Genomic DNA, 26,723 nt, shown 5'->3' on the forward strand with positions numbered 1-26,723 from the left:
CAGCATCCCATTATAGAGAGTCAACTAAACTCTAGTACCTTATGTATATTACAATGAGACACCAAGTGATTGAGTCCGTGACATACTATCCACTACATGCAAACTCCCCATGAATTGGTGTCTGTAATTTAACAAGGTAGTGCTATCACCTATCAAGATTACCTCTCAATCCTTGAGTTATAGATCCACTTATTATGTGATCAATTGACATACTCTAACTTTAAGGAGCATATGTCAAATTCTTCTAAAGGAATTATTGTGGCCATAAATTTCATGATCATATGTCCTTTAGATCACCTAAGGGGACACATTATCTCAATCCCATGAGATATCATGGTGCTTCTATTAAGAATACCTATTGCCACCAACCTCCATCAACAATGGCCTAATTCATAGAGGTGTATGATCACTTTAGGGTTTCACCCATAGGTCAAAGCCTCATATTGATTTTGGCACAGACTCAATATCCTATTCAATGTGCATCACATACACTAGTGTACTCACCATGGGAAACCCATCCTGATAGTTAAGACAAGCCATCCCTCAAATTAGAAGTTGGTACACTACAGTTTCTACTAGGTTGCCTAAATCCATGAATCGTTTGTGGACAACTTATCTACTTATAAGGAACCCATGACTTGTATTTTTTATGCAACTCCTAATGCACCCAAGTCATGTACAAGTAAGAGACATAGACTGAATGCTCAAATCAATGACAATACACCAAAAGGATATTAAGAGGATAGTTAAGTCTAACTTTGTTGTATCATGTCTTGCTTTTAAGGGCTCAATCCTAATAGAAAGACATGTCTTACCCATGTTCTTAAGATCTAAGATGATGAAGAGAGTGATAGCCATGGATGGAGAGGAAGGTGGGGTACTACTAGTGTGAGTGATGATGGTAGTGCTATGGGTGAAGATGTGGTGATGCAGGTGGTGCAATGGTTGTGAGAGGAAAAAAGAGTTGTTGATGATGGTATTCGAAGGAGGCAATGGGGATGATATAGTGAAGAGAGGCCCATGGTGGCACCATGAAGAAGTTAAATGGAAGTAGAGGAGTGAGCAAGATGGAGGGCATGGTCAATGTTGTAATGATGATGATAGATGGGTGGCCTATGACGTGATGACTCTCTCCTACTTAATATTTTGTGTTAGTTGAGAGCTTTTAAAGCTTTAATAATTACCTTGATGAATAAATTATCTTTTATGAGAATTTCTAAAAGTATATACTTCCTAATTGGAAATCTAGTGTAATAGGAGAACATAATCTTGAAAATTTTAAAATTTTCATGACAGTATTTTATATAAGTTAATTAGATAAGATTTCCACTCTCAATTTAAAGTGTTTTTTAATTTTTATTTTTTTTTGTAGAATTCCAATTTAATAAATATTTTATCTTGGAAGTATGTTCAAATAAATTTGTTTCCATCAAATTACTAAATTTGTTTTTTTTTTTTTTACATAATTTCAATTTAATAAATATTTTTGTAGACTCTTCATTTTGTCATCTTAGCACATGTGGCACTAGGTGTTTTTCTATAATTCTTTTTTGTCTTGTAGTTGTCCCTTGGTGACCTATAAACACTTATATGGTTTTTTTTTTTTTTTTCCTGAGCCACCTTTAAGGATCCTTTGTTGAGGGACTCATTTAAGACCCTCAATGTGACTCTTGGTAGCCTCGAGTGAGATGTAGGTTTTTTTTTTCTTTCTTTTTAAGATAGCTCATTTAGGTACACTTTTAGAATGTTTAGACACACCCTAGGTCACTTAAACACCTTCTGAAGATAGGAGCACTTTTAGATAATTCCCCACTTAGGTCTCTTAGGTCACTTAGATCTTTCCTAGGATAGTTCCACTTAGATACTTTTTTAAGCATAGTTCACTTAGGCTTTTTCTTGAGTTTGATTGCTTGATTTTGAGATTAGGTGAGTATTTAAATTAATTTTGATTTTTGATTGCGTGAGATAAATTTTGATTTTTTGTTGCAAAAGATTAACATTTTATTTTTTAAAAAATATTATTGCATTAGTTTAGTATTTTGATTCTTGATTACATGAGTTTGATACTTTAGTTTTTATTTTTATTTTTAAATTTCATGAGATTGGCATTTTGATTTTTAATTTCATGAATTGATATTTTCATTCATTTTTATATATGCATGTGATTGATTATTATTATTATTATTATTATTATTACTGTTATTTTAATTGATTCTGATTTTAAATTTTTTACTTTTACATGAGGCTTTGGTGGTTATGCATATATGCAATGCTTTGACAATATTTATTATTATTATTTTTTTAATAAGGGAAGGTGAGGTTGTGGCATTCAAGCCATTATAAAGTTAGGATTGGAGCAAGATTTTCTTGGAGATGGTTACCACTTTTTTAATGGAAGGAGAAAAATATTTTGGGGAGTCCATGGTTGCATATCAAGAACAAAAAGGGAAGATTGCGATTGGATATTATTTTTTAGAAATGATATTCACGCATGAGGCAGTTTTAAGGAAAGAAGACTCTCTTTAGGAGTCCACGAGTTGCCACTTACCATAGGAGGATTAGGAAGACATCTTTGAAAGTTTAAAATGGGCGTGGATTCTTAAGTAAAGAAGATTTACTCATGGTTGAGGGGGAGATTAGGAGACTCATCACTTCATTGGAGAAATGAGGAAGGTTTGGGAGAAATTTCCCATCATATGTTAAGCAAGATTAGGTATTCTAAAAATAACTTTTGCTATAGATATTAGAACGAGGTAATTTTTGCATTTGTGGAAAGCTAAGAGAGGGGACTACAATTCATATATGTTGACAATTATTCTGGAATCAATCACTATCAAGGAGTAAATCTCATGACAAGGTTCAGGAGAACTTTCCTATCATACCTAGAGTAAGGTTCAGTATTTTAAAGATAACTTTTGCTACGGATATCAAAATGAGACGATTCTTAAATATATGGAAATATAAGAGAAAGGGCTATAATCAGTTTGTCGACAACTTCTCCCAAATCAATCATTTTCAAGAAAAATTGGTGACAAGATTTGGGTATAAGAATAACCTAATTGGAGGATTCTTTTAGTGTGGATGTTTTAAAGATTTAGAAAAGAAGATGGCAGTGGTTGCACATAGAAAGAAGGTCACATCAAAAGAAACTCTCCACCCATGTGCATTATGGTTCAACCTTTTAGGTAAGTTAAAAAGTTTGTTTAGTTTTATTTCTGATTCATAACTTGAAAATATTGAATTGAAAGGATTGAATTTTTTGTTTAGTTTTAATTTTAATTTTGGATTCATATTAAATTGAAAGGATTGTTTTTCTTTTTTTTAGTTTTAATTTTTTTTATTCAAGTTAGAGATTGAAAAGACTGATTTTTTTATTTATTCATGTTATACTAAAAAGATTAAATTTTTGTTTAGTTTTAATTTCAATTCATGTTAGATTGAAAATGTTTAAATTTGTTTGAATTTTAATTTTGATTCATCTAGATTTAGAAAGTTTAATTTTTGTTTAGTTTTAATTTTGATTCATATTAGATTGAGAAATTTTGAATTTTTGTTTAATTTTAATTTTGATCCATTATATTAGATTGAAAAAGTTGAAATTTTTGTTTAGTTTAGATTTTACCCTTGTTATTGGATTGAAAGTTGGGATTTTTATGTTAAATTTGATTCTTGACTTTAGATTGATGTTAGATTGATATTAGATTTTTTAGGTTAGATCAATTCTTGAATTTAATTTGAAAGATAGAGTTTTTGGATACTTGTTTTCATTTTTTTTTTGGATAAGAGATTGGAAGTTAAAATTTCTTATGTTAGGTCTTGATTGCTATTCTCAATTTATGTCTTTGATTGGTCTTTAATAATTCTTCATCGATTTTATGTTAGCTTATTTGATCTAAAAATCATTAATTTGTCGCTTTGGTGATCCTTTGCTTATTTTGATTTTTCTTAGGCCTTCAAAAAATAATGAAGATTGGTCTTTACTCTCACCAATTTAGTTTGATTAGTTGTTGCAATTTTATTTTTTGATTTCCTTTTCTTTTAGCCTACTTGTGTGCAATCCTTGTGCTTTGTTATTTGCAAATTCTAAATTTTCTTTTCTCTTTTAAAAAAAAAAAGAAATCTTTTCTCACAAAAATCCTTATTAAAATTCATTTAAAAAATTCACTAGAGCCCTTAAGATCAAAAAATTTTCTTAAAAAAATATGCAACTAGATTTAATTTAGTTTGCATTCTCTTCTTTGTTTTAAAAAAATTTGGTTTTGAGTGGAACATGAATTCAAGCCCATGGTCCCAAATAAATGGGCTAATTCTTAGCCTTGATGAGTTATATCAATACTCATGTGAGGTTGGGAATCCATAGGGTAGATTTGTGTACATCAAATGGGGATTTGATGAAACCCTACATGAAAATCATTTTTCAAAAACCTTTTATCGTTAGCTTATTCAATTTATTGCGTCTCTGAAAAGAAATTTCGATTTAACTTCTATTCTTTTAGGTGGTTCTATTTTCACCTAGTTTTGGACATTTAAAATGTTTTTTTTATAAAAAATAATTCATTAGACGACTTTGTAAATTTATTATGATTTTTTTTCTAAATTCTCGATTTTGTGAAATTGAATTTTAGCACATGAAATATTGAAATATATTTTTTCTACTATGGGATATGATTTTTTGAATGCGTACTTGTTGTGTTAGACTAATTCTGGATAGATAACATGTTTGTATAATTTAATTTTTTTTGTTGAATTCTTTTGTTTTTTTATTATTTTTTTTTATGAAAACTAGACACCTTTATTGATTTGTGTGATTTTTCGTATGATTTTAGAAGACCTTATGTTATTTTCTAAAAAATTGGTTAATGCATGTCATTGCTTTCAGATTAGTTTTGGACCTTCTATAACTTTTGTAATTATGGAATTAATTTAAGCCTTGAATGATTGTTTGACTATGTGGATGATATACTAGACATGTAGGAGATGTTCCCTGGAATTTTTTTGTAATTTAATTCATATTCTAGATATTTTTTTTTTAGGATTTGTTTTGTGAAGGCTCTTATTTTGATTACGTGTTGATGATCTTTTACTATACTTGACATGTTATTTATTTTGAAGCTATTTAGCATATCTTGACTTGAATTTTTGGCTTGTGTTATGTAATATAGCCATGATGAGGTTGTTGTATGATATTTTTTCCATGATGAGATATTTCTTTTAGATATTTATCTAGGATTTTTCTTGTAAAGGTCTTTGTTCTGAGTTTGCTGAGTATTTGAAATAAGTTATCCATTTTGACATCTTTAGTTCACTTGTAAATTAATCTAACTTTGGTTATGTGTTATAAACATGTCATACAAGATAGATAAGCATTTGTTTAAGTCTTGGGCTCACTTTTGGTATTTTATGTGGTTTTATTTGGTAATTGCATGTTTGTTAGAAATATTAACCTCGATGTCATATATTATTTGAATTTCTTAACTTTTACTTTAAGCTGTAATACATCATGTAGGATATGAGGATTTAATCATGTTAATTGCTACTTCTTGTAAGTTAACTCTTTTCTAGCTATATGCAAAGGCATTGTGAGTTTTTCATGCTATTCAGGTACATCCCTCACCCTTTATTTCTTAATTCCACAAAGGCGTATGTTTCATGAGCGAACATCTTTACATCTGATCTTGTTGTCGGTTGCTTTGATTGCTATTCGATTCGTTGAATCAAACGATATTATGTGTTGAGTGATATGATATCTAACTAACTTTGATGTCTTATGATAGCACTTGAGTTGTAGTCCAAGTACGCATCCTATCCCTCCTTTATACTCATGTCTTGAAATGATTGTTTGGCATGCTTAATATGTTGTTAGAATTTAGGTAAACACCTTACCCTTTCTTGGTACCCTAAGTCAATTAATTAATTACTACATTTCCTTTAACCTAACTAGTAGAGACTTTTTTAAGGCTTAGAGGAGTGCTACCTTTTTAAGTTACATTCCTAATAGGTAACTTGATCCTTGCACCTGGACTCAGGTTTTTTCAAAGTAGTGGTTTTCCAAAAGTTTAAAGAGTCGTTTTTCTTAAGGTTTTAGTTTATTATTTTATTTTCCCTATAAAAAATAAGCGACGACTCCAATTTTTATAAAATACAATTTTTCACTTTAAGAAAGCTAGTCTCACCATTGAATATGGACGCACGTAAAAAATGCGAGTCCACAGTCCAAGCTACCAATGCTTTTTTGGATGGGAGCTCCTGGACAAATACTATAGTCACGTCTACGAACCAATGGCTCCTCCAACTCACCATGGTCCACAGGATGCAACCTAATAGGTAAATCAGGAGGTAGCAGCTGAGGAGGATGAGCTCCGAGCTATGGAGTATAGTGTAGTTCTCGAGGTAGAGTATCCTGAGCCTACTCTGAGGGCTTGTTCTATTCAAGGTCATGTGAGTTCTTCTCAAGCTACCCACGAGGCATCTTTTTCCGCCAACCAAACTGCCCAAAAAAGTTTACATTCTATGTCCTACCACCATTAGAGGATAGACTCACAGGATCTTTAGCTTTGTGAGATCTGAGGACAGTTTGATCATATCATCTCCTAGATCCATTCTTAAGACGCTTTGAGATCTACCCCTCTAGATGCTTAGTTGTTCATTTTCTATATTTTCTTTGTATTTTTAAATTTGGATTGGTTCTTTACTGCATATCTTTATATCAAAAATCATTTTTTTTTTGTTATATATGATGATCTTATTCTATTTATCTCTTATGTGCTTTTCAATGTTTATAATTCATATGCTTTGCCATTTTTGTGACAAAAAGAGGGAGGTCATTGACATAATGGACATACTTGATTCACCTAAATAGGGGGAGCATAGGAATTGAGATGATATAGAAAAGATAACAAATATGGTGAGTTAATAATTTTTGAATTATTTATTTAATTTATTCTTTTATTCTTTTAAATCTTAAGGAAAATTAATTGAATTATTGGAAGAAATTATAGCTAAGACACTATACGAAATTAAATCAACTAATGAAAGCATAACTTAGAAGTTTAATAGAGATGCCTAACACAAAATTTTCTTGTAAGATATTTTTCTTTGAATTGCTTATCTCTCCAAAACTAAGAATAAGCCACAAAAGCTTCTTCCTATGATCTTCATTGTTTATATTCTAGTTGGTGAAAACCCCTTGTTCTTTACTATTAAATCATTTGGTCTTTGTAGCTTATATTATATTTAGTTAATTTGCATACATCTAGATTCTTCTCAAGCTTAACCTCATACCTTGGTGTCTTTACAAGGATTTGTTCCTCTTTCATACTTTGATAATGCATCAAGCAAAATCTTCAACTATCATGTTATGCCTTCTTGGTCATAGTTTATCCAACACATTGCTTTACCTTTGGTGTAGTTTTCTCTGTGTGTGTAGGTTACAAGGTTGGAAGATTAGTCCCACAAGATGGTGAAAATCATTCCCTTAGTTTATTTTTAATTAAGCGTTAAAGTGTGTTATGTAAACTTTGTTATGAGAGTTTGGTTGGGTTTATGTAACAATGTTTTGTCACAAAGTTTCCAAATGGGAGATTGTTAGGACATAGAGTCTTGTTTAATTGTTAGCAATTTTGTTTCTTTTAAAGTTTGGTCATAAAAGTCTTTTTAGATAGTGACTTGCCCTTCATTAAAGACAAAAAATTGTCGTTTGTCGAATCGAGAAGTCATAGGTACATCTGAAAATGTTTGGCTTGTGGCAATTTAGGTTCCTTTAAGGTATAAAAAGTATCAATTTTTTGTTTTGAACTTAAAATGATTTAAAATTAATTTTGAAAAGGACAAGATTGCTTAAGCAACCTGGAGCGTTCAAGCACTCAGGACCGCTTAAGCGGCCTAGAGTTCTCAAGCGCTCAAGACCACTCAAGCGGCTTAGAGCGCTCAAGCAGCCTAATGCGCTCAAGCGCTTAGGACCACTCAACTGATGGGTGAGTTGGCTCGAGTGGTCATGTTGATTCTACTGATATTTTTCATGCAAATTTGATTTAGAACTCTTCTAAAATAGAAACTCTTTAGGCTTTTGCCTATAAATAACTCTCTTTTAACCTTGAGAGGGGTAAGGGGTCAGATCACATTGAGATCATTAAGATACCTTACATTCTTTAGAGACGATCTCCTAGAGAAAAAGCCTAAAGAGTCACACCATTCCTAATCTTTCCATAAAGGATTTGATCTTTGAATCTTGATTTGAAGACCTTTATCCTTTCAGTGAGGCTGAAGTGATCTACTAGAGCAATTGAAGGTTGCTATGTTGCGGACGTAAATCAAGTTATAGGTATAAGAGAGTAAGTTTTTAAGGTAAAATAACTAAGTAAATCTGTGTAACTTGATTTCATATAGTGGATTTAGATTAGTAGGTCTTAGACCTCATAGTTTTTTATCTCCACAATTAGTATGGGCGTTTTCTACGTAAAAATTTATGTGCCTCGTTTTTATCTTTTTATTATTTGATATATTGTTTGAATTGCCTAATTGAAAGAATTGATAATCCCTAACAACTCGCAGGGTAAAAATTAGGGATAATACATACAAAGCTTTATTTTAAAATTTTCACCTCTAATTAAGAGGTAGTGACTTGGATTTTCCATGTAACTTCTAATGCACCTAAGTTGTTACATACAATGTAAAGATGCAAGTTAGAATGCTTACAAGCTATAATACATGAAATGATGATAGATAAAAGCAAAACTGAAATATCATTAAATAAATAATGAATTTTAAATTTGTTACACATCATGTCATGCTTTTATAGGCTTTATCCTAACACAAGCCTCCCATTGACTTCAACACATGCTCAATATCCGCTCAAGGTTAGGAGTCTACATAGTATAGTAGCTTGGTGAATCATGACTACCTGATAACTAATGTCATGGTTCACCATAGTTCATGTCCAATATGTAATCATACACAGTAGTGCACTCCCCATGGGAAACTCATCCAAATGGTCAAAACCAATCATCCCTCCAATTAAAAGGTAGTACATTACAATCTTATATAGATTGCCTAAGTCCATGAACTAGTTGTGAACTACTCATCAATCTTGTAAGGAATCCATAACTTGGATCTTCTATGCAACTCCTAATGCACCAAAATGATATACAATGCAAGTGATGCGGGTTTAAATGCTCAAATCAACATTAATACAAATGAAGATAGTAAAGTAGAATATTAAGTCTAACTTTGTTACATCATAACTTGCTTTTTAGGGTTCTATCCCAACAAACATACCTTATCAATTTAGCCCTTAAACTATGCAAGTGAGATAGTGGTGAGTAATTCAAACACTTCATATCCAAGTGAAGTTTGTAACCATTATCCTTGACATCAATATCACTAAGTGAAGGACCCGACTATTCAGGTGGTTACTTCCACTACAAACATATATAGTGTTATCTATATGAAAAGTTCACATCAACTGATTCCTTTGGACCAATCCACTGTTGAGGTAGTGATAGCCCAAAATCAAGATGGGGTTGATAATAGATGTCTTAGGCTTTGCTAAGGCCTCCTCCCACTTAATCCTTTGATAATAAGAACATTTAGTAAATTTTAGTAATTCCTTAATAGATAAAATATTTTCTATGAAACTTTTCCAAAATTATTTTTATTTCCTAAATTGTAAGCTTAATGTAAAAGGAAATATAGCTCTTTAAAAAATAAATCATGAGAGTAACTTATTTAAAAATAAAGTAAAAAAATTTTCAAATAAAATTCTCCTTCTCCATACATTTTTTCCAATATTAATAAATATTCTATTCTAGAATATTTTATTCCTATTAAAATTACTATAATTTCCACAAAAAAAATAATAATTGTAACTTTCTTAATAATAAATTATCAAAATAAACTTGCAACCAAAAAATTAGTGTTAGACAAGAATTCAAAAACCCTAATCTATTATAAAACTACCAAAATTGCCCCTACTAGTCCTCACCATCTTATGCAACTATTGCAACACTCGAGTTCCCAAGTCACTTGAGTGTTAATCTAGTTGCTCAAGTAGTTTCGCCTACATCTCCAAACCCAGGTTACCTCCTACATGGATTCGAACTATTTTTCCATCGAAAAGCTTACCTTTTTCAATTGCTTTCTCCACCATGGATGTGATAGAACTCTTGGAATGCTTCGTTTTCTCTTAGGTTACAAAGATGGGTAAAAACAAGATTCTTACACTATAAAGAAAATACTATGTTGGTTCAAACCATTAGCATACAACCCATCTAATCAAAAGGAAAAACATTTTACATTGTAAAAAAAAATAAAATCCTAACACTCCTTATGGAGTTTACAACCTAATATAGAGATTAAGCAAAACAACATATCTAGGAATAATCATATCTATCCATATTCAATTAAACAAATAAAAACATCTCATACATTCATCCCTATGGGCCATAGAGTGAATCAAACAACCCTACAAGATAGAATTAGCATACACTAGAATAGTTGTAACATGACAAATCCTAACTTAGGTCTTTATACTAGTTCTAGGGAAACCTGGATTACTCTATTCCCTAGCCCTAGATCATATAGGAAGCATGCATTATATTCATAAGCTTGCCTAGATCTAAGTACAATGATATGTTAGGAAACTCCATATTGCTTTATTCCTATGTCCAAGATCATTAGTAAGCATGAAAATCTATCATAAGATCTCTAAATCTATAGCAACAGAAAACCAGGTATTCAAGAAACAATAATGATACCATAAAAAACATAGATATAGAGAATAATGTTACATACGTTTGATCCAAATGTTCTTGGATCAATTCCAGTTAGTGTAGAATACTCCAAAGTTATAGTAGATCTCGTAAACACCATGATCTTTCACACGATGACTCCCCCTTGAGCCTAGGCACTAAGATAGTGGAGATCTCAAGGTTGGAGGCTAGGGTTCTCTCTCTGGATTACAGGAAGAAAATGGCAAAAAGTTAGAAACCTTAACTCTTAAAGGGTATTTGTAGGTTTCCTACTAGGCTTAAGTGACTTGTGCCCACCATGGGCTTAGGTCACTTAATCTAGCCCAAAAAAGTTGCTAATTGATCAATTAACCCAACATGGCTCCAATTAATTGGTTAGTCCAATCTAGAGATATTGTTCACTTAACCTTGTGTAATTATCAAAACACCATTTTATGCACAAAATTGAATTAAAAACCCATCCAACCGTTACAAACTGTGCCATCAGGGAATATGATCTCAAGTAGGGACCATTATGACCCATAGAATGTACTGGCTCCCTCAAAATCCAATTATGAAGTTGACTCAACATCCCACTATAGAGTGTTAACTACACTCCAATACATTATGTATATTATAATGATACACCAAGTGCTCGAGTTCGTGACCTACTATCCACTGTATATATTCTTCCTATGAGTAGTCTATAATCTAACAAGGTGAAAGCTATCAACTTTTCAAGACTACTTCTACAATCCTTGAGTTACAAATCCTCCTTTTATGTGATCAAATGGCATACTCTAGCTCACTAAGAGCATATGTTAAATTCCACTAAAAGAGTTACTACGGGCTCATAGGTTTCATGATCACATGCCCTTAAAATCATTTGAAGGGGACACATTGTCTTAAAGTCCATGAGATATCATGGTGCCTCTATTAAGAATACCTATTGATTTGTGCCCAATTGGTGTCTCAGCTGATTCGTGTTCAGCTGGTGCTCCTTGATTGAGGAAGTAATCAACAAAATTTATTACCTATAACACCATATACTAGGGTAGCAAAGAAAAAGCTACTATAGTATAGTGGCTCTAGGATCGTTCACTGGGAATGATTAACAAGCAATCAATGATACCAATTCCAAGTGAATTGGTCTTGTTTCATTTCAAGGTTAGCTTAAGAAGTAAAACACAAACTTTGATTGGTAAAGGTTTAGACTTAAACTAACTAACTTAATAGAAGTTTGGAATAATTTAGGAAGAAAACATTCCTTGGAGAGTTAGGTTCACTGGGGTGGTTCCTCATGCAAAAGACATAGCTGCGGTCAGATGGTTCATTTCCTTGCATTAGAGATTCAACATATAGTCAATTCTCTAACCGGTGATGTACAGAGACTCCTTCAATTAGATTTCACTTTAATTCTCTCACTGATGCAACTTGCAATGGTTTAAGCCTCTCACTAAGCCTTAACCATTGAAGGTGATCTTTAACCTTGGATTACCCGTCAAAAGCTCGCAAGAGATAACTAATGGATGTTTCCTAGGAGTCCAAAAGCTTACCAAGTGTTGGCTATTCTAGAAAATCCTACCCTGAAGTCACCTACCAGAGGCTTGCAAGGGGTAAACTAGTGCATTTCCATGGTTGGAAATCACTTGCCTTACCAAGTGTTGGCCCAGGTGACTCTAAGGTGTTTTAAGTTAACTAAAAACATAGAAATCACTAAAGGATTTCACTTCCTCTTCATTACTAGCTAAAACCACAAAGCTTTGCATTCTTACACTTGGAACCTTCCCCGGCAACCTTAACTCCAAGGAATTAGAGGTTTAGTTACTCATTCTCTGGGGAAAACTCCTCAGAGAATTCATAACTTAGAAATAAAATGAAAATACAAAGTGAGAAGGTAAGGCAGTAGAAAGAAAAGACCTTTACTTGCTTACCCAAACTTTACAGAAGAAGCTCCTCCCTGAGAACAGGCTCCCGAGAGGTATATATATCAACATAATATAAAACTAATTGTTACAAAGATATTTAGTCTTTTTACTAACTTAAAAACTAAGGAATCATGTAATTGGTGGTTTACAAGGAGTATTTTGGGATTTAGACAACAAAAATCTAATGGAAAATATCTCCCAATGTCGGTAGCAAGCTTCGGGAGGCTTCAGGAGCCATTTTGCAGGAGAAAAATGGTGTCTGCGAAATTTCGCAGACACCCAAGAGGGCTGCGAAATTATTTCGCAACACCGAGCTATCTTCATAGGGCTGCAAAGTTGGCTTCCACCTTGAGGTTCCCAGCTCCCTTCTCGCGGCATGGTTCGTGCATCGTCAGAAGGAGAAGCACCTTACTGTACAAAAATGCTGCGAAATCACTTCGCAACAAAAGGGTGATTTCGCAACACTTTGTAAAATGCTTCCTTCAGCTCAGAGTGATTGGCTTGTAATGGCTGCAACTTCTTCGTTTCAACTCCGAATTGCACACCGTTTGAAGCATTGGATTGTTGACTTCCTGATCTTTGAAATGGTATATAGAACGCATCATTTGGACATCATAAAGTGCTCCAAAAGTGGCTGCTACGACTGTTATCAAGAATATGCTTTATGGCAGATTCTCTTTGCTTTTTCTCCTTGCAATCCGGATTCACTCTTGGCAAATGACTTCTAAGCTTTGCCCAAGATTCCTCATAGCTCTCCTCAGTCTTGACTTGCTTTGGTGATCAAAATACTAACAAAAACACCAAAACTTACACAAAGTGATTAAAATTGCTTTAAAGGATCCTTAACATGCCAATTGAGTTAAAAGGCCTAAACTACTACTAAAAAGTGTTTAAAAAGATTAATTATAGGCTATCAAATAGCACTTTTTGAGTAGTAATCACCTATTGTTGTTGACTTCAATCAATAATGACCCAATCCATAGGGAATATTGTTGGGAGCCTTGGATTACTCTATTCACATGCCTTGGATCTTGTAGGGTGCATGCAAACTATCTCATGCTTCTCTAAATCTATCTCAACAAAAACATATGGCTATAAAAACCATATTAGGATAAAGATCCAAAGAAAATCCTCATACTTGGATTTGGATATTCCCAGATCAAGAACATGTTTGGAAAAACCAGAGAGTCTCTCTCCTCATGTTGTTTCCCACATGTGAGTCTTGTGTGATTCTTGCGCACATGACCTGTGCATGTCCCATATGCTTCATGTGCACATCCCGTGTTCTTCTTGTGCACATGGCCTATGCACATCGAAGTATTATAGCCATTTATCCAAGGAGGTCTCATACACTCAAGCTTCTACCGATGACTTGAACCACGATCTTGGCACTCTAAAGTGTGGGCTCTGGAAGTAGGAGACAACAGTCACTAAAAGCCATTAGGAAACCCTAACCCATAAAGGGGTATTTATTAGTTGCCCATTGAGCTGAAGTAACTTAAGCCCATCAAGGCTTGGATCACTTAGTCTAGCGCAAAATGGATCATAATTGATTAATTAGTGATTAATTAACTATATAGGACCATCTAATTAATTAATCAGGCCAAATGAGAGACCTTGTTCATTATCCCCTATGTAACCTTACATAATTACCAAAATATTCTTATGCACAAGAATGAACATAAAGTCAATCCAATCCTCATAAACCGTGTCATCATTATATATGAGCTCAAAGGACAACTAGGACCCATAAGAGTACCGACTCTCTCAAAATCCAATTTTAAAGTTAATTCAACATTCCACTAAAAAGAATCAACTACACTCCAATACCCTATGTAAATAACAATGAGACAAAAAACATGTCATTAAATACATGGATTAAGGATAGATAAAAGTGAACCTAGAATATTATTAAATGAATAATGTATTCCAAAAAAGTTATATCATATCATACTTTTAAGGCTTCTATCCTAACATGAAAAACACCATAACAACGTAAATATAGAGAGAATGGAGATCATACCAAATCTAGTATAGTTTGATAAAGATACTTTGTAGCCATTTTAAATATCTTAGGTTCAATGATCTTCCACTTAATCCCTCATTTCTCATATCTTAACACACAAAAAAAAAAGTGGTCTTTTCTCTCTAAAGGGTAGGCTATGGGCATCTTAGATCGAAGCAACAAAAACAATACCAATTTTTTAAAAATTGATCTTTTAGGGTTAAAGTACTAACCTTTAGGTTTGGATGTTTTTAAACCTTAAATTCCAAGTGTTGAAGATGACTTTGAAGTTGTTGGAAGTCTTGTAAACCCACAATTTTTCGTCTGATGACTCAACCTTGTTCTTAGCACACTTTCGGTGGGGAGAAAAGAAGAGTGGAGGCTAACGCTCTCTTCCTCTCTGAATGGTGGAAGACAAAAGTTATGGAAACCCTAACCCCTAAGGGGTATTCATAAGGATCTTAATTTGGCTTAAGTGACTTGAGGCCATATTGTCTTGGATTACTTAATCTAACCTAAAATGGGTCTTAATTGTTTAATTAACCTAATAAGGCCTACTAATTAGTCAGTTAGCCTAATCCAAATACCTTGTCCACTTACCCTTATGCAATCTTGCAAAACTATCAAAATGCTCTTATGCACAAAAGTGAACCTATAACCAATCTGATCCTCATAATCTGTGCCAACAAGGTATATGAGCTCAGAGCGGGAACCAATAAGACCCATAGGATACTGGATCCCTCATAATCCAATTATGAAGTTGATTCAACATCCCACTATAGAGAATCAACTAAACTTCGGTATCTTATGTAAATAACAATGAGACACTAAGTGTTTGGGTCCATGACCTACTATCCACTGCATGCAGAATTCTCATGAACTGGTGTTCATAATCTAATAAGGTAGTGCTATCACCTATTAAGATTACCTCTCAAATCCTTGAGTTACATATCTCATTTATTATGTGATCAATTGACATATAGCTCCAAGGAGCATATGTCAAATTCCATTAAAGGAATTACTGTGACTATAGATTTCATGATCACATATCCTTTGAACCACCCAATGGGACACATTGTCTCAATCTCATGAGATATCATGGTGGCTATATTGAGAATACCTGTTGCCACCAACCTCTATCAATAGTGACCTAATCCATAGGGATATATGACCACTCTAGGGTCTCACCCATAGGTTAAAGCCTTTTATTGATTTTGGCACAGACTTAATATTCTCTTAAGGTTGAGAATCCATGCGGTATGGTAGCTTGGTGAATCATGACAATTGATAGCCTTGCCTCATGATTCACCGTAGGTCCTATCTAATGTGCATCACATACATTAATGCACACACCATGGGAAACCCATCCTGATGGCCAAGACAAGTCATCCCTTCAATTAGGAGATGGTGCACTATAGTCTCAAATGGATTGCCCAAATCCTTGGACCAAATGTGGACAGCTTATTTACTTAGAAGGAACCCATGACTTGTATCTTCTGTACAACTTCTAATGCACCTAACTCATGTACAATGTAAGAGACATGGACTAAATGCTCAAATCAATATCAATACACCAAAAGGATAGCAAGATGATAGATAAGTCTAACTTTCTTACATCATGACTTGCTTTTAGGAGCTCAATCCCAACATAGGCTAGGGTTTTCTCTCTAAAGTCTAGAATAATGGCTAAAACTGAAGCCTTAAATCCCTAAGGAGGTTTATATAGGCTTCCTTGTAGACCTAAGCAACTTGAGCCTAAATCGGGCTTGGGTCACTTAATCTAATCCACTTGGATCCTAATTAATTAATTAGCCCTATTATGCTCAAATTAATTAATTAACCTAATTCAGAAAGAACATTCATAAAATCCAATGTAACCTTACGTTTTTACCAAATCGACCTTATGCACACTTATGAATTATAAACTCGTAATTCCCTTAAATAGACTTACCATCATGAATTAGGAGTGCAAATAGGGACCATTGGGACTTGTGGGAAAATACCACTTTTGTCATAATCTAATTATGAAGTTGACTTTAACATCCCACTATGGGGACTCAACAACTTCAATATCCTATGATCTTATAATGAGATAAAACTCAAGTCCATAACCTACTATTCATTACATGTAGACTTCCTATGAACTAATGTTTATAATCTAATGAGGTATGTGCTATTATCCTTTCGAGATTACCTCTCTAATCCTTGAGTTACAAATCCTCATATTATGTGATCAACTCACATACTTTTGTTAAGAACTCTAGATTACTCTATTCCCATGCCCTAGATCTCGTAGGGTACATGCATCTATCCCTAAGCATCTCTCAATCTATCGCAACATAATAAAATGGCAATAAAAACAATTATAATTATAGATCTCGAGATTTAAAACTCATAACTGTGATATGGATGTTCCCATATCAAAATCCATTTGATGAAAAACATGCCTAGAAAAACTGAAGAGTCTTTTTCCTCATGTTGTTACCAATCCAACCCTCATAAACCATGTCATCATGGTATATGAGCTTAGAGTGGGGACCATTGGGACCCATAGGAGTACTGGCTCCCTCAAAATCCAATTTTGAAGTTAATTCAACATTCCACTAAAGAGAATCAATTGCACTTTAGTACCCTAAGTAAATAACAACGAGGCGAAGCTCGAGTCTGTGATATACTATCCATTGCATGCAGACTCCCTATGAACTAGTATTTGTAATCTAACAAGGTAGTGTTATCGCCTATCAAGATTACCTCTCAAATCCTTGAGCTATAGATCTCACTTATTATATGATCAATCGACATATCCTAACTCCAAAGAGTATATGTCAAATTCCATTAACTGAATTATTGTGACCACAAATTTCATGATCATAGGCCATTTGGATCACCTAAGAGGACACACTATCTTAATCACATGAGATATCATGGTACCTCTATTGAAAATGCCTATTGTCACCAGCCTTCATCAAAAGTGACCTAATCCATAGGGATATATGACCACTTTAGGGTCTCACCCATAGGTCAAAGCTTCCTGTTGATTTTAGCACAAGTTTAATATCTTCTCAAGGTTGAAAGCCCATGCAGTATAGTAGCTTAATGAATCATGACAATTGATAGCCTTGCGTCATGATCCATTGTAGGTCTTGTCCAATGTACATCACATACACTAGTGCACTCACCATAGGAAACTCATCCTGACGGCCAAGACAAGTCATTCCTCCAATTAGAAGGTAATGCACTATAGTCTCTATTAGATTGCCCAAATCCATAAATCAACTGTGGACAACTTATCTATTTACAAGGAACCCATGTCTTGTATTGTCTAAACAACTCCTAATGCACACAAGTCATGTACAATATAAAAGGCATAGATTGAATGTTCAAATCAATGTCAATAGACCAAAAGGATAATAAGGGAATGGGTAAGTTTAACTTTATTACATCATGTCTTGATTTTAGGGGGCTCAATCCCAACAACTCTAACTAAGAAAGAGCATATATCAAATACCACTTTGGGAATTACTATGACCTTAGTTTTCCTGATCACTTGTCTTTAAGAACACTTAAAAGAACGTGGTGTCTCAATCTAATGGGATACCATGGTGACTTTATCGAGAGTATCTATTACCATTAGGCTCCATCAATAATGAGCAAATCCATAAGGAATCTATGACCACCTTAAGGTCTTACCTATAAGTCAAAGTCATTGATGACTTCAACATAGGTTTGAATCCTTTCAAGGTTGAGAGTCAATATAGTATAGTAACTTAGTGAATCATGACTATCCAATAGCTAATGTCATGATTCAACATAGGTCATTTCTTATGAGAATCCATACATATTAGTGTACTCACCATAGGAAAACCATCATGACGGCTAAGACAAGTCATCCCTCTAATTAGGAGGTAATGCACTATAGTTTATGATAAATTACCTAAATCCATGACATGATTGTAAATTATTTATCATCTCGGAAGGAACCCATGCCTTGAATCTTTTATACAACTCTTAATGCACCCAAGTCATGTACAATTCAAGTGATAAGTGTGGACTCGACATTTTTCATGGGCGTCCCCACTCGACGGTGGGACTCGTTTTTCATTAGGTGAAAAATATGATTTTTAGAAAAGACTTGGAGTCGCCACTTATTTTTGTTTTATTTTTAAAGGAAAAAAAATAACTCCTTATTTGGAAAAGACATGTCTGCAAAAATTGAGTTTGGTTTCGAGGGTCAAGTTACTTATTGGGAAGGTACAGTGGTGAGTTGTAGCACCTCTCTAAGCCTGTATTCATATGGTCTTTACTAAACGAATTAAGGGAATTATGGAAATTAATTAATTAGTCTTGGATACCAAGAAAAAGAATCACACGAATGAGTATGTACAAATCATGATGAATAGACAAAAAAAAAAATAACAAGAGAATTATGCAAAATGATTTATTCAACTAAATAAAAAAATATATAAAAAAATTAGTTTTCAAGAAATTTCAAAAGATTTTATTAAAAAATATTTTGAATTAATGATTTCAATTTTTTTATTTACAAAAATAAAAGTCAATTTAATTTCTCAATTTCATTTGTATTCCGTTTTCAAAAAAAGTTATTTACACTTATTGTATCAAAAGAATTTATTACAAATTTTCAATTTGGGTACAAAAATTATTTTTACCCACTTTTACTAGAAATGAATGAATTTTTACAATTTTATTTTAAAAAAATATTTCGATTTATTTTCATTTAATAAAAGTGACTTATACAAATTATTAAAAAAAATTATAACTTTATTTGCAAAAGAATTTTTAATTAAAAAGAAAAAAAATTAAATCCCTTATTTCTAAGAAAATTTTTTTTTGCTTTTAATCCCATTTCAATTAAGGAAAAAGAATTTATTTTAAAAAAAAAACATTTTTTGGACAATTTTATTAAAAAATAATTTTTAGGACAACTTTATTTACAAAACAATTTTCGAACAATTATTATTAGAAACAATTTTTTTTTTTTGAATTTTATTAAAAAAAAATCTAGATTTTCCTAAAAACACTTTTATGGATTTTTATTAAGAAAACTTACTTTTATTAAAAATAATATTTTCAGAACTATTATTTTATTAAAATATGCTTACTGAATTATTCCTCTTATTTAAACAAAAAAAAAAATTCGATATTCAATTCTTTACACAACGATTAAATATATACAAACAAATATTTACAAAAACCAAGAGAAATAAAATAAAATAGTAGTGGGAAATAAAATGTGTACAAAATCTCAAACAAATATTCAAACCCAAATTCAAACTTCAAATTAGTCTAATAAAATTTTTCAATTAAAAATGGGCCCAAATTAGCAAATATAACCCCATATAAATATCCCCATGCCAATAGCCATAGTGCAAAATTTTCAAATTAATGGTCAAAATATAAGCTCAATTAATATGTGAAACCAAGGTTTGGTTAATCTTAGTTTTGATGATAACAAAACAAGGTTTGGAACTAATATTATATTTCAATTATGGTTAGGCAAGAAGATTTCCAAAGTGGAAATCACAAAGATAAAATCAAGCCAAAGAGAAATCAATAAGAAGAAGAAGACCTCAAAGAGAATTTCTTTTCAAGACCCAAGCGTCATAAGATCTCTTTGTAATGTTGTTGGTGCACTAGGTTTTTTCATACATTACATTCTTTACTTATGTATGAAAATTGGATGATTTCATGTTTTCAACTAAAACCTTGTGTCAAATGTTTTTCAAGCTTGTTTAAAAGGTTTTAAGTTGAAAAGAATAGTTGTTGAGCCAAAAACGGCTCAACTAGTTGAACCGATTGAGGAGTAAGTCAACCCCCATCTCAACCGGTCGAGGGGTGCAAAAAACATTTTCTCTCTTCCAAAACGATTGTTCAATCAGTCAAGGTTGAACCTCAATCGATCGAGGTTGAGCCTCAATCGGTTGAGATTTGGTCAAAGGGTGGTCGAGGTCCAACTGTCACCTACCAAGCATTAAATACTAACGGTTAGTCAACCGGTCGACCCCCAACTTGACCGGTCGAACCCTCAACAACTAGTCTAGTCGTTTTCTTCTATAAAAAGGCTCTCATCTTCATTGTTTCATGAGCTTAACCTTCCTAAACCTTTCTTGAATATCTTTGAGCCTTGGGAGAGTATTTTTTAGTGCACCATTGTTATAAAACTTACATATCATTAATACACCATTCAATCCTAGTTTTCTTGTATCATTTGAGCCTAAAGTTTTGTACTAGGATTTTGTGAAATCATTTGTAAATATTTGAGAAGAAAAGTCCAAGTGTGAGGTATCACTTAGGGATTCTCAAGTGAGAAGTATCACTTGAGGGATTATTCAAGAGTAGGGTATCTCTTGAGAAGTGTAAAAGGTGCTTAGAGCCAAAAGTCCAAAAGAGGGGATTGGAACCATAATCCAATTGTATTGATTGAAGCGGTTTGGAAGCCTTGAAATAATGGAACCTCAAGCTTGGGATTGAAGCTAGAGGAAAGTGGATGTAAGTCGGGTTGCATTGAACCACTATAAAATCTTGTGTTTGCATTCTCTCTTCCATACTCTTTTACTTTATATGCAGTTTCTTTATATTGGTTTATTATATACTTGCATATAGTTGTCTCTTACATTTATACTTTTAAAATTTGTAAAAAGAGACCATCACCCTTTTCACGCTCCCCCTCTAGGGTGATTACCTTAGATTGGATTAACCTAATTTTTCTAACATAATCAAACCTTAAACATGATAAATTAAAATAAATCCCATTAGGCCTAAACTTAATATCCCATAATTTAAGCCTAATTTAATATACAAATCTAAATCTATAACCAAAATCACCCAATTTAATATGCAAACCCACATCCAAAATATGTCACAATATTACATCATGTCCAAATTAAATAATTCAAATGAGCACAACCATATAAATTATCAACTAATCTAGCCCAAATTAGCAAATTCTAAATTAATTCGCTAATGATAAATTAGCAAAAATTTCATATTAATTCAACAACAAAAAATCCCACAAACAATTAATATTGAAATAAATTAAATTAAATTATCTATATATATAATAAACTTACACATTTTTTGGAGACCATAGACAAATAGGAGAAAAAAAATTGGCAGTAGACTTGAGGAAAGAAAGATGAAGAAAATAATAATAATAATAATAATAATAATAACACAGAAAAATGGGTGAGATGGGAAAGTGAGGGAATGATAGAATGAAGGAAGAGAAAAAGAGGTTGTCGGTCGGTAGTGGCTTGCCGATAGCAGCTGACCGATGGTCTTGCCAGCAACAGTGAGCGATTGATGGGTTTTTGGGAAATAAAAAAAGTAGAAAATGAAAAAATGAAAAAGAAAAAAGAAATGGAAGGAAGAAAATGAGGAGGGTGTGAGGCAGTGTGTGGAGAAAGAAGAGGAAGTAGAGAGTGAGAAAATGGGGAAAAAAAAGGGGTCAGGTGGTGTGTGTTGGAAGTGGTCGTGGAGTGTGGATAATGGGGGAAGGAAGAAGATGAAGGAGAATAGGGAAGGAAAAAAATGGAAGGTCTTTGGCCGTGTGTGGGAGCTAGGAGGAGAAAATATGGGGAATAAATGGAAAAAGAAAAATCAAAGAAAAAAAGAAAAAAGAAAGAAGAAAAGAGATGAGGGATCGATGGTCTTGGGAATGGGGAAAAGTATGGGGAGAAGAGAGAATGGAGAAGTAGGTGGAGTGGTTGGAGAAGGTAGAAAAAGAGAAGAAAGAGAAAATAAAGAAAAAATAAAATAATGAAAAGAAAGAAAAATTAAAAAAAAATTAATAATAATAATAATAATAATAATAATAATAAGAAAATATACAAAATAATAAAAACTTATAATTAAATGGTGAGTAGGCCAAAAATATAAGATGTAATCGGGATTTAAAAACTAAAGATAAAATTGAGCTCAAAATCAATGTAAAAATAAAATTATGACAAATTTTGAGGTTTACAAATATGCCCCCATTTTCGGTAGAGTTCACAAGTAAAGTGAGTGTATATACAAGCGAAATGAAGTAAGCTCTACCAAAAAACAAGAAAGACCACCAAATTTGTCCTAGTATGACACGAGCTTTCTTAAACCAAAACAATAACAAACAAGCTCTAAAACCCTACAAAAATTGCAAGAACGAAGACTCCTAAAATATCTCTAATGTTACACTATGGATCCAGACTCCCTAAAAAAAGTCTCTAAAAGTGACTCGAAAATCGATGTCAAAGTCGAGTAGCAGCAGAAACACCAAGGAGCATAGAAATGAACACATACAGAAGGAAAACTACACGTGCTCTATACAAGGGCACAAGGCGAGGGTTACCAATGATACGATCAAAACACATGTTATAAGCTCAACGGACTATATCACACGTAATAGAGGATGAGAGATTTTAGAAAACTACAGCTCTGAATGCTTGAACTAATAAAGGTGGCTCTAAATGCCTAAACTGAGCAAGGTGGCTCTGAAAGCCAAATTGAGAAATGTGGCTCTGAACACCTAAACTATAAAAGGTGGCTCTGAACACCTAGGTGAGAAAGGTGGATCTGAACTCTTAACTAAAGAAGGTGGCTCTAAATGCCTAAACTAAAAGAAATGGCTTTAAATGCCTAAACTGGAAGAGATGACTCTGAACGTCTAAAATTGAAAGATGGTGGCTTTGAATGTTTAAACTAAAAGATGTGGCTTTGAACGTCTAATTAAGGAAGGTGGCTCTGAAAGCCTAAACTGAGCAAGGTGGCTCTGAACGCTTAACTAAGTAAGTTGGAACTTAGCAAAGTGGCTCTGACCGCCTAAACTAATAAAGGTAGCTCTGAATACCAAAATTGAGCAAGGTGGCTCTAAATACCTAAATTGGTAAAGGTGGAGTTGAGCGAAGTGGCTCTGAATGCCTAAACTAATAAAGGTGACTCTGAATGCCTAAATCGAACAAGGTGGCTTTGAATGCCTAAAGTGAGCAAGGTGGCTCTAAACGCTTAAACTAAGCAAAGTGGCTCTAAATGCCTAAACTAATAGAGGTGGCTCTAAATGCCTAAAATTAACAAGGTGGCTATGAACGCCTAAACCGAGCAAAGTGGAACTGAACACCTAAACTAAGCAAAGTGGCTTTGAACGCTTAAAATTGTGGCTCTGAAAGCCTAAATTGAAATAGGGTGGCTCTGAACGCCTAAAACTATGGTTTTGAATGACTATTTGAGACAATGGCTTTGAACGCATATGGCTTTGAATGCCTAAACTGAAGAAGGTGGTTCTAAATGCCTAAACTGATGAAGGTGGCTCTGAACGCCTAAACTTATGAAGATGGCTCTGAACACCTAACTGAGGGAGGTGGCTTTGAACACCTAAAACTTATGAAAGAAATGGCTCTGAATGCCTAAAACTAGAAGAGATGGCTCTAAACGCCTAAACTGAAAGAAATGGCTTTGAACGCTTGAAACTAATAAAGATGGATCTAAATGCCTAAAACTGAAAGAAATGGCTCTAAAGGCCTAAACTGGAAGAGATGGTTTTGAATGCCTAAAACTACAACTCTGAACGCCTATGAGAAAAAGTGGTGGCTTTGAATGCTTAATGGCTCTGAACGCCTAAAAATGTGGCTCTGAACACTTGAAACTGATAAAGATGACTCTAAACGCCTAAAATTGAAAAAGATGGCTCTGAAGGCCTAAACTGGAATAGATGGTTCTGAATGCCAAAAACTATAGATCTAAACGCTTATGAGAGAAAGTGGTGGCTCTAAATGCCTAAACTGAAAAAAAATGACTTTAAACGTCTAAACAGGAAGAGATGGCTCTGAACGCCTAAACATAAAGAAATGACTTTGAACACCTAAACTGGAAAAGATAGCTTTGAACGCCTAAAATTGAAAGAGATGGCTCTAAATGCTTAAAACTATGACTCTAAACGCCTAAACTGAAGAAATGGCTTCAAACGCTTGAAACTGCTAAAAATGGCTCTGAATGCCTAAAACTGAAAGAGATGACTTTGAAGGCCTAAGTTGTAAGAGATAGTTCTAAATGCCTAAAACTAGAAGAGATGGCTTTGAACGCTTAAACTGGAAAAGATGGCTCTGAATGCCTAAAATGGAAATATGGTGGCTTTGAACGCTTAAACTAAAAGAGGTGGCTCTGAACGTCTAAAATTGAAAGAGATGGCTTTGAATGCCTAAACTGAAATAGATAACTCTAAAAGTCTAAAACTGAAAGAGATGGCTTTAAACGCCTAAAATTGAAAGAGATGGCTCTGAATGCCTAAAACTGTGGCTCTAAATGCCTAAACTCAAAGAAGTGGCTCTGAACGCCTAAAATTGATAAAAATGGCTTTAAACACCTAAAAATTGTGGCTCTAAATGCCTAAACTGAGATAAATGACTCTGAATGCCTACACTGAAAGAAATAGCTCTAAACACCTAAAATTGTGGCTTTGAACGCCTAAACTAAAATAAATGGCTCTAAATGCCTAAAACTAGAAGAAATTGATTTGAACGCCTAAAACTACAGCTCTAAACGCCTATGAGGGAAAGTGATTGCTTTGAACGCTCAACTATGATAATGAAATTAATGAAAAGGGGGTATCCCCCAATAGAAGAACTCTAAAAAGGGGGATGCCCTAAGTGATAACTCGTAAGAATCAGTAAATGGGTCTAATGGCCATGAAATCAATAGGAGATATGATGAACCCAGAGATGGAGTATGCCCCAACGTGATGATTCGCAAGTATTAGCAAATGGGTTGAGCAAATACAAAGTTAACGGAAGATCTGATGAACTTAAAGAGCGAATATGCCCCAGTGTAAGATAATCTCTGCAAAGTATGTGTCTAACATAAACTGTTATCTCACAAAATCTATCACCGATGAGTGGGCTATGCCCCAGTTTAAGCTTCTTCAAATCAAACATCGATGAGAGGAATACAACCAATCACACATAATCTTATCAAAATGAATCTCTACTCCTCAAAGTCATCGTGGTAATGTGAAGAGAGTATCTGACATCCTCTAAAGAAAGAGCATGTCCCAATGTGAAAAAGATCAAGCAATGTGGTATGCCTCAACAAAAATTCACTCTAACATTATCATTCCCAGATGTAAGTTGGTACCTCTAAGATCAATCACCAATGAAAGTGTTATGCCCTAGTATAGGGCAACCTCTGAAATGACTAAACTTCGTTGCAAGCTCTCACAAGTGTTTGTGTCCTGATCTAATCATCTCAAAAAATCTGTCAATGCCAATGAGAGGGTTATGTTTTTGTATAAACACATCAAATCAAATCACCCAACCATATATCACTCCAATGGGAAAAGAATCTAATCACCTCCAAGGAACAGTTATGCCTCAAAAACCATCATCGATTGAGAAATATGCCCCTGTGTAAAGTACACCGAATGAAATATACCAATCATGTCTCATGCTCTAATGTGAAAAAGAGTGTCTGATCTACTATGAGGGAATGAGCATGTCTCGATGTAAATTGTCATCTCAAGAATCCGTAACTAGCTAAAAATGGTATGCCTCAGTACAATACATCTAATTGAAAGACTGCATATCCAACAAATTCTCTGAGATGGCTATGCCCTAATGTGGGGTGTCATACCACAACTCCTGAACCATCATAATCAAAATGCTATCCGACTAATCCCAAGTATCGCCCACATGAGAGCTATCAAAACACAATGCGTGATATCATGGCCTCAAGGTGGTCTTTAGACTTGTGAAGTAACGTAGGCTAGGGTAATAAAGTGAAGAAATGAAGGGAAACTAGTCTCAATAATCCCAATGATAAAACCCCATACCCTCATGTATAAAATGCAATATGTACAGAGAGTCTCATAAATCATGGACCTAAGGACGTCCAATATGAACATATCGGTGATGAAGAAAAAATCCAAGATGAATATATCAACGATGAAAGAGAAGAAATGAATAATATCAAACTACTGATGGGATGTACAAGAATGATGTGTGGAAAATATCGAACATAGAATGTAAATTGATATGAACAAAAAACAATATAGGTAAAGTGAATGAGATACCATAAGAAGAA

Source organism: Vitis vinifera, chromosome 8, assembly GCF_030704535.1.
Source record: "Vitis vinifera cultivar Pinot Noir 40024 chromosome 8, ASM3070453v1".
NCBI lineage: Eukaryota > Viridiplantae > Streptophyta > Magnoliopsida > Vitales > Vitaceae > Vitis > Vitis vinifera.